Source organism: Balearica regulorum, chromosome 2 (genome assembly GCF_011004875.1).
Source record: "Balearica regulorum gibbericeps isolate bBalReg1 chromosome 2, bBalReg1.pri, whole genome shotgun sequence".
In the NCBI taxonomy this organism is placed as follows: domain Eukaryota; kingdom Metazoa; phylum Chordata; class Aves; order Gruiformes; family Gruidae; genus Balearica; species Balearica regulorum.
Window position 1 is genome coordinate 33,167,039 of NC_046185.1, and position 8,569 is coordinate 33,175,607.

General features: G+C 39.0%; 1 long non-coding RNA gene across 1 annotated transcript in view; it reads left to right on the forward strand.

The window, feature by feature from the left end:
- The window catches only part of LOC142600721 (uncharacterized), a 47,842-nt gene extending 40,510 nt beyond the window's left edge, over positions 1-7,332 (forward strand). Inside the window, exons 2-3 of the long non-coding RNA XR_012834283.1 lie at positions 3,567-3,621; positions 7,267-7,332. This is a non-coding gene — a long non-coding RNA (uncharacterized LOC142600721). The remainder of the gene's footprint in view (positions 1-3,566; positions 3,622-7,266) is intronic.
- Positions 7,333-8,569: the final 1,237 nt, after the last annotated feature.

Below are 8,569 nucleotides of genomic sequence, written 5' to 3' on the forward strand. Positions count from 1 at the left end.
TTCCACAGACCAAGTAGTTATTTTCTTTGATGGTACCTTGACTGAGAAGAGTGACAAGGACAGCAGAGGAGACAGGGGAATTTTAGCTATATCAACCTTTAAAAATTCTGGTTGATGAAGTTTTATCACTTTTTTTTTTCCTGAGATGATGGACATTTGTGTCTCTGAATGCCGCTTACTGTGCACAGGGAGAGGAATTAGCATGATCTACTTTGTTTCTACCAAGGGACTCTGAGTACTTACAACTGATTCCAACTTCTCTCTGCTTCCTAGCAGAGGACCTTCTTTTCTTTTGTGCCTCCCTTTCCTCCCTTTCTCCCAGATGATTTTTCCATTATTATTGGATTCTTTGATTTTCCTGTCTATGGAAAATGAGCTTTTGCAAGAGTGTACTGTATGGGTCTGATAGTACTTCTAAGTCAGTGATAGCATTTTAATGTCTTGTTTTTACTGGCTATTGAGTTTGGCAGCCTACACCAGTAAAGAGGGAGGGAAGGGGGCTGCAGACAGCCTGCCACTCTTCTGGATTCCTACCATGTGCGGCTCTGTCTGATGATGTATTTATTATCAGTTTCTTGAGAAGTAACATTTTACTTGGAGAGTGGAAAAGGAGGTACACTTAAGGGTTCCCATTTGAATTCTTCAGATGAGAAATTAATGTCCCAACTTTGATTTCACTGAAGTCTGGGGCAGAAAAATGTATAAATGAATGAATGAATAAACAAACACAGATAGTAGCGGGTGCAAGATTGATCTCTGAAGTATGAAACAGCATCATCTCACAGGAGAAGATCTGTCAGGTCTTGTGCTGTAGACATCTGACAACCGAGGCATTCCCAGGGCCGTGCCGTGGCCCGCTGCCAGGCGCAGCTGATGGGCTCACCAGCCGGTTGCATCTGGCACCCAGAGCTCTGCGAGTGCCCTGGCAGCATCGCGATGCCACTGGGAGCTCTCTGAATTTGAGCTCTTCCCAGGTGCAGCCTGCTGCCATAGCCTTACCTTTGTCCCCAAACCTGCCTCCCATCATAGAGACCCCGTCCCATACCTTCTTCCCTCCTCAAGTCATACGTCCGAAGTATGGAGACTTACAGACTGGGTAAAGAAATACTGAGAGGCCTGGGAGTGGGACAAAAGAGTCTCACAGCTTTGCTATTATTGCATTTTTAGGAGAGTTTGTGGGAGGAACTGTAAGCAATGTTAGCTCCATCTCTCTCTATGGGCCAATTTTAAAGATTTGATCACATTCTAGAAAAATACTTTCTCTGTATGTCCAAGCTTCTCAGGCAATATATATTCTTTTATACGTTAGGAGCACATTTATAGAATCTATTTCATGTTTTCATTATTGAGTACTTATAGTACTGTGTAGGCCAGTGAAAAAGAGTCCTTTAGTGTCATTTATATGAAAGTATACAGTGAGCTGTTTCTATTCAGTGTTTTACTGGTTAACTAGAGCAGGGTAATGGTAAACATTTACTGGAATATATAGGCCACCTACATTAGAGGGTAAATTATATTCATAATAAATTACCTTATTCCCTGCATTGCATGTAAGGAAATCTCGACTGTGTGAGCAGTGACATTCGCTTTACAGTTAACTATTTTATCTGTTTAGTTGTGAGGAAAGCTGAACCAGATGAGATTGTATGCAGGCATTGATAAACCTGGAAAATACAAATTTCTTGTTGTGTACTAATCTGTTCACACAGAGCAGAAAGTGGCTAGGATTCCACAACTGTGGAAAAATGAACTTGTCTATGGATCAGGGTCTCTCTTTTATAGTGACAATAAACACAACAAAAACGTGAGACTACAAAATTAAGAGGAGAAAATAGACACTAACGTTTCAATCCAGAATTAGAGGGAAAAAGATTTTTCTTAGAGAAAGAGGGTGTGGCCAAAGAGTTCATACATAATACCATAAAGTCCTGGATTTTGAGTCTTTAGTAGTGATTTCTTACTATTTGGAGGGGAATATAAAAATCTTTAACACTTTATCGTAAGGTCATTTTCTTGAGACAATGATCCCCAGGCCTCCTATAAAACCTAAACCATGGGAAATTTTGCTTACTTCTGCTGTGCCAAAGGAAGAAACCTCTTTCTACAAAACTCAAAAAAAGTATGTGCTTTTTACGTTAGACAGTGTCCAACCTTTATGCAAGAGGTCTAGCTTATTCAGCTGATATATCTAAGTTGCAGATAGAGGGTTCACAGGAAAGAAGCTGAAGTAAATAATACTGCAACTTTCCCCTTCAAAATTAAACTCCTGATGTCAGTATAGGTTCAACCAAACCAACTTTCTGTAGTATTTTCTTCTCTTTTAAAGTCACCTCTCTCCTCATCTGTTTGTACATCAAATTTGGCATATGCATCAGTTATAATACCCCAGGTTTACCCTGTACTGATCACCAGCTCTGAGATATGTCCAGTTGTACCATATCACCCTCCTAGTCCCCAGTCAATTGACTGCTTTCACATTACACTTTGTAAGACAGACTGCTCCCCCAAGTCTTTCTCATTGTAGTTGATGTTCACAGGTCCTAATCATCAGGAGCACCAGAAGAACGTATTAAAGTCAAAGGCAAACTAACCCTGACTTTTCTGGTTCAATAATTGACATACTTTAAATTAAAATAAGACTAAGAATGTCCTTAACTGTACTCATTTTTTCTCCAGGAAGGAATTGCCTTGAAGAAAATATCCAAATTTGACTTGTAAATCGGGCAGCACGAAGCCGTCTTTAAACTATGTACAATGCAGTTAGTATAAAAGTCACTTTTCAAATTTATATCAAGAATATGCCAGCAATGTGTGGTTATAACCTCATTTACAGGAACACGTTTATACTCACCTAAGTGGAAAAAACAAAGATAGTTTTATTTTCATATAAACTTTCAATTCATTAGCAATTAATTACTATTTAAAATTTGCTATAATAATTAACCATTTACAATATTGTCTCAAGCAGACTCTAGCTTATATAAAGGCTTTCATTGTATAGTCCTAACCCAGTTTTTGTGCATGTACATTTGGATTTTTACAGCAGACAGCTGGCTTAGAAGCCTATATTCTCCTCCCAACAAAAGAACTATTACGAACATCAGAACTGTTATGTTTCGAGTTTCTGATCCCTTCTCTCTTCCTCCAGGTTAAATTGGTTCTACAGCAAAACAAAGTCAATCAGATGGAATTCTGCATCTTTATCTCTCTTAAAAGAGGTTTATTGTAGCTTAGTTTAGACATCTATCTCATGCTAGGGAACTGTCAAACTTTCATTTAATCATTTGTTTTGCCTTTATCTAACTCTAGAACCTCTGCGGATTTTAGAAGAGCTTTAACAATAATTTTACTTAGACAATTTTTACACAGTTAAAAGGGCACAGCCCTTTTCCATATGGACAGAGGACTGATCTTACGTAAGGATAGAGGAGGGTTTTTTTTCCCTGAATGAGTGCTCAGCAGTTTAAAACCTGAAATTATGAAACACAATTTACGTGCTGATTCTTTAGCTATCCATAATGATTCCTGTTAACAATTTATCTGCATTTTCACTTTCTCCGTATTAGGATTAATTTCAGGATCAAATATTGGTTTAGTCCAATGAATGCATGATAGATGAAGGTAACCCTCCCAATCTCTGTTTTTAGTATCATGACTGCTGATAAGGGAACCTTTAGCTTTAGCCACAGAAAAAGGCACATTTTTGTACAGGAACCCTGGATTGCTCTTTAATTTCCTGTGTTAATATTAGTGTTTCAGTTTTGCTAAGGTACAGCACCTTTTTAATAAGGATTTTGCAACCTATAGGAAGGAATCTTTAGTTTATCTAGTCTCAGATTTCCACCCAGTTGCCCTTGTAGTAAGCATGCTAATTTGTATGTTAGTAAAGCTTGCCTTAAAAAAAAAAAAAAAAAAAAAAAAAAAAGGCAATTGATCTTGATTGATAAAAATGAGCAGATGGAGGACTGCTTTCCTCAGTAGTTTGTTTCATTAGTTAATTATTCCTACTGTTGAAAACCTGTGCCTGATTTCTAATTTGGGCGTGGGTGGCTTCAGTTTCCAATTATTGATCTCTGTTTGGTTAGAACCTTTCTCTCCCAGATTAAAACATGCACTAGCACCTGGCCTTTTCTCCCCAAGACTGTACTTATTTAGCTAATCATATCACATCCCCGTATTCTTTGATAAGAGTTCTTTGTGCATCTGCTCCTTCAAGCCAGAAACTCAACACTCACCTGATTGCCAAGAAAATACATTCTACGTTCTTTTTTGCCAAACAATTCAAACAACAAAGCTGCATTTTATTCAGATGCCAGAATTTCCCCTAAGGACTTCCATATTGCTGTATGTACGTAACGAAATTCTGTAACACACCAGAACTTTAAATTCTGAGGGGAAAATAGAATAAACTGAGCATTCATGTAAAATTTTAAGGAATACTCTACTGTCTTAAATGGAAGGAAATTCGGAATGCAGAGGCTTTGAAAGAGTATGAGGGATTGCTACCTTGTTTTAACCTTTCTACAGGGACATACATGTATGTCGGTTTATCAAAAGATAAATACTGATTCCTCATTCCATTTAGTTTTGAAAAGAAGAGTAAATGTATGTGAGATGGCATTAAATATTGGAAATGTTACTCTTAAGTGTGATAATTTAGTTATTAATATAGCAAATGTGAAGAAAGAAAACTCAGTAAGTTAGGCTTGAGATATGTCTTTAGAGTACAGTAAAAAGGATTTTTTTTCAGAGCAAAGAGATTAGAATTCAATAAATCCATCATTCTTTTGGGGATGGACTCATGAAAAAAAATGTTGAAGATTTCTTTTTTGAGGAGTCTGGAAGAGATAGAAAGTGGATAGACTGGATATTAATAAATGGCAAAGAAGTACGTTAAAGTAGGGGTCTTGTTTATGTTCATACAGTGCATAGTACAAAAAGAATTCTTGGGCCAAAGAAAATATAAATATCAGTGAGTGCCAGAGGCCTGTATTATTCCTGTATGGCATTTTCTGAGCAGAGTGTGCTAGTGATTTAGATTGTTTGGCCTTTACAACTACTTTTCCCTTAGATTCTGGAAATTCATGGGTTCCATTCTTAGGTTGGTCACAGACTGAGTGAATTTTTGGGCAAGCATCTTAGTCAAGTGCATGTCCCACTTTCCCATCTGAAAAAATGGGATCAATGCCTCTCTGTCTTACTAGTTGAAGGATAAAATCTATGGAGTTGTTTATCATATAAGATGCTCAAACACAATGGTGGTTAGGGCCATTAGTTTTGGTTACTAGCTAAGAGGAAATGAAGAATCTGGCTCAACTTTTTTGCAAGGATTATGCTAAGTTCTTTCATGATTATTATACAAAAAGACAAAATAGACTGGTGGTGAAGACAATATTTTTTAAAAGAGAGTGTTTTCCCCAAAGGTCTTGGATGTTCCAGTATGAAGTATTAAGTTCAAGCCAGTTCTGTAAGACATACACAGATGGAAGTAAAACGTTAAATGGTTCAGCCAGCAGGCCTCAAATCTTCTGACCAAAACACTGTATTTCTTTACTTCCAGCTGTGCGTGTCTAATAACATATTTCATGATGTTTAAATACCAACTGCATCACTCTACTCCTTGATATTGAGTGCAAGAAAAATGACTTAATTTGTTGATGAGCGGCATGTTACAGGCTGGCAGTAATGGCAGTGGTGATTTTACTGGCTCAGTGCTTCTACCCCTGTTGCACCCTCCTCCCTCCTTCTCTGAACTTAGATGCCTATAGCACATAGCACACCACTGTCTGTGTTCCCTGGTTCAGGATTTCATTTCACTACATCATAAGCTACTAACACAACCTTGTCATTTCAATTTGTCACACTTTTTTGTATGCTTTATATCTGACTGAATTCTCATCTCCCCAGCCCATAGGCTACTAGTCTGGAACAAATCTCTGAAACATAATGGAAAAAAAGATAAAAAAAACACCTAAAACAAAACAAACGAACAAACAACCAAACAAACAAAAAACCAAACCAAACCAACCAAACAAACAAAAAAACCCCAACCAAACAACCCAAAAACCAACCAAACAAACCAACCCCCCAAAAAACCCAAAACCACCACCCAGTTCCCACCTTTCCTCCTAACAGAAGCAGACACAAAATCATGGGCAATAATTGTTTCTCCTGGCTCTGTCTGTTGTACCAGATCAGCCAAGACTCGCTTCCAGCAACACATCCTGGTACTTGCTGCCACCTTGCCAGTTTGCTGCGGCTGCTGATCAGGGTGCCCTAGGGCCAGCAGAGAGGCACCTTCTGAAGAACAGCTTGGCTGCTCCAGGATTTAAAATCCTTTTGCTCCCTTTATCTTCTGGTCTTTCCTCTTGAGCAAATATGCAAAATTTTGTAGAGGAAATTCTTAGGGATCAACTGTGCTGCTTTGCAAGCTGAGCAGCATTTGGAAAAGGAGGAGGCACATACCTCCAGGCTTTGAAGAAAACAGGGGGAAAAGCACCAGCTGCCATAATCAGTAAATAAGTGACCATGGGAGCAAAGTATTGTGGCCGTACTTTGACCCAAGTAGATACCTCAAGTTTTAGAGGTTTTGATGTGATTTGAATTTGTTTTAAATAACTTACTTAAGCCTGCTACTGTGAACTCAAGCAGGCCATTTTGCCCCACATCTCACTTTCTCTGTGAAATTAACACATTTTCCTCTGTTTCTGTAAGAATAAAATCCACTGATGACCCCCAGATACAGATGTGTTTTAAAGAATTTCTATAAGCATGCATCAAGCACTTCAGTGCTCACTGTATTTCATGACATCAGATTAAGTGTTTTTCCCTGATCAGCCTGACAGAAATAGACACTGCAGCAAAATCAACTCTGTAGTAATGACACAGATTAAGATTTCAAATTTTAATTCATTCCTCTTGTACATCCTATGCCCTCCATGCCCTTCAACCAATATATGCAATCAGGAAAGCAAGATGAAAAAAAGCTGCACATACATGCAATATGACTCAGATAATGCTACTAGAAGAACCCTGACATCAAGTGAGTTTAGCTGCATTAAATATTGCATTAAATTTTTCCCACATGTAATATATATTTTTGACACTGCTGATCTATCAGAATTGGAGAATACATTCTGCTTTCTTTATGCTAAAGGGAAGCCATGGGAGAAAACCGGTAGTGCTCTTAAGCAAATTTCCCCCTACTGCTTGTCTCTGCTTGTCTCTACATTTACTGCTTTTATTTCTTTTCTTCTTTCTTTTAAGCACCTTCAGCCTTGTTGACAGGATTGGGCTTCCTATCAATGTGACATGCTATTTTGTCAAATGCCAGCTAGTCATATTCAGGTAATTAATTTACTTGCTGTACATCTGACCCAATTTTCTTTGTTAATTGGCAGGTCAGACAACTCTCTTACCCACAAGTAATGTATTTTTTCTATCATCTGATAAGCTTTTCTAAATAGACAATTTCTAACTAAAAAGAAAATTTGTGCATAGTTGCTAACTGTTGTACTTTTTTCTAAGCTTGTAGACCACATTTGCAAATATGATGTATGCAATAAGAGATATCAGGTCCTCCTGTTTGCAAGTGAATCAAGACAATCAGAAGCTGTGCATCTTATCAAGGAGATCCTTATTGTCAAAAATTCTCCATGTGTTTTGCTGTATTATATTTTCAGTATAAAGTAAATTTTCAGTGAAAATGTCATTGTAGTCCTGCACTATGTACTGTACGTGAATTGTGGATAGCATTTGTCTAGGAAAGGTTATGTCCATACTGAGCCATTTGCTGCCATTCTCAAAGAGTATGGTAAGAGGGAGTCAACACAACTAGAACAAGTGTGTCCACGTCACTGAGATACGTCACGCAAGCAAGTTGTTCCCTGAGGACTAGGAGACACTGGGATTAGGCAGCTCTAAGGACTCCAGGGACAGTTCCACAATCCCTCAGCGCATCCTGTGCAGTGAAACAAAGACCATCACCAACCTCTAATGAGGCCCTGTGTCCTGGTTTCAGCTGAGAGGATTGATTTTTCTTCATAGTAGCTAGTGTGGGGATATGTTTTGGATTTGTGCTGAAAACAGCATTGATAATATAGAGATGTTTTTGTTCTATGGACCTGTTGTTGAGCAGTGTTTACGTGGGGCCAAGGACTTTTCTGCTTCTCGCACCGCCCTGCCAGCGGGACGGCTGAGGGTCCACAAGGAGTTGGGTGGGGACATAGACAGTATAGGTGACCCAAACTAGCCAAAGGGATATTCCATACCATGTGACATCATGCTCAGCATAAAAGGGGGCTAGCCGGGGAGGGGCGGTAGCAGCTCCAGGACGCGTGGCTCAGGGACAGTCCGGTTTTGGGACAGGTCTGAGCATGCGGTCTGAGTTGTACGGTCCTCGGGTGAGAAACTGCATTCGGTATCACCAGTTTCGTATACTCTGTTAAGTACTGTTTTGTTTTGTTTTGTCTTCCCCTCTCCCTTTGCTATCCTAGTAAACTGTCCTCATACCAACCCACCAGGTCTTGTCTTTTCCTTCCCATTCTCCTCCCCATCCCACTGGGGGCGG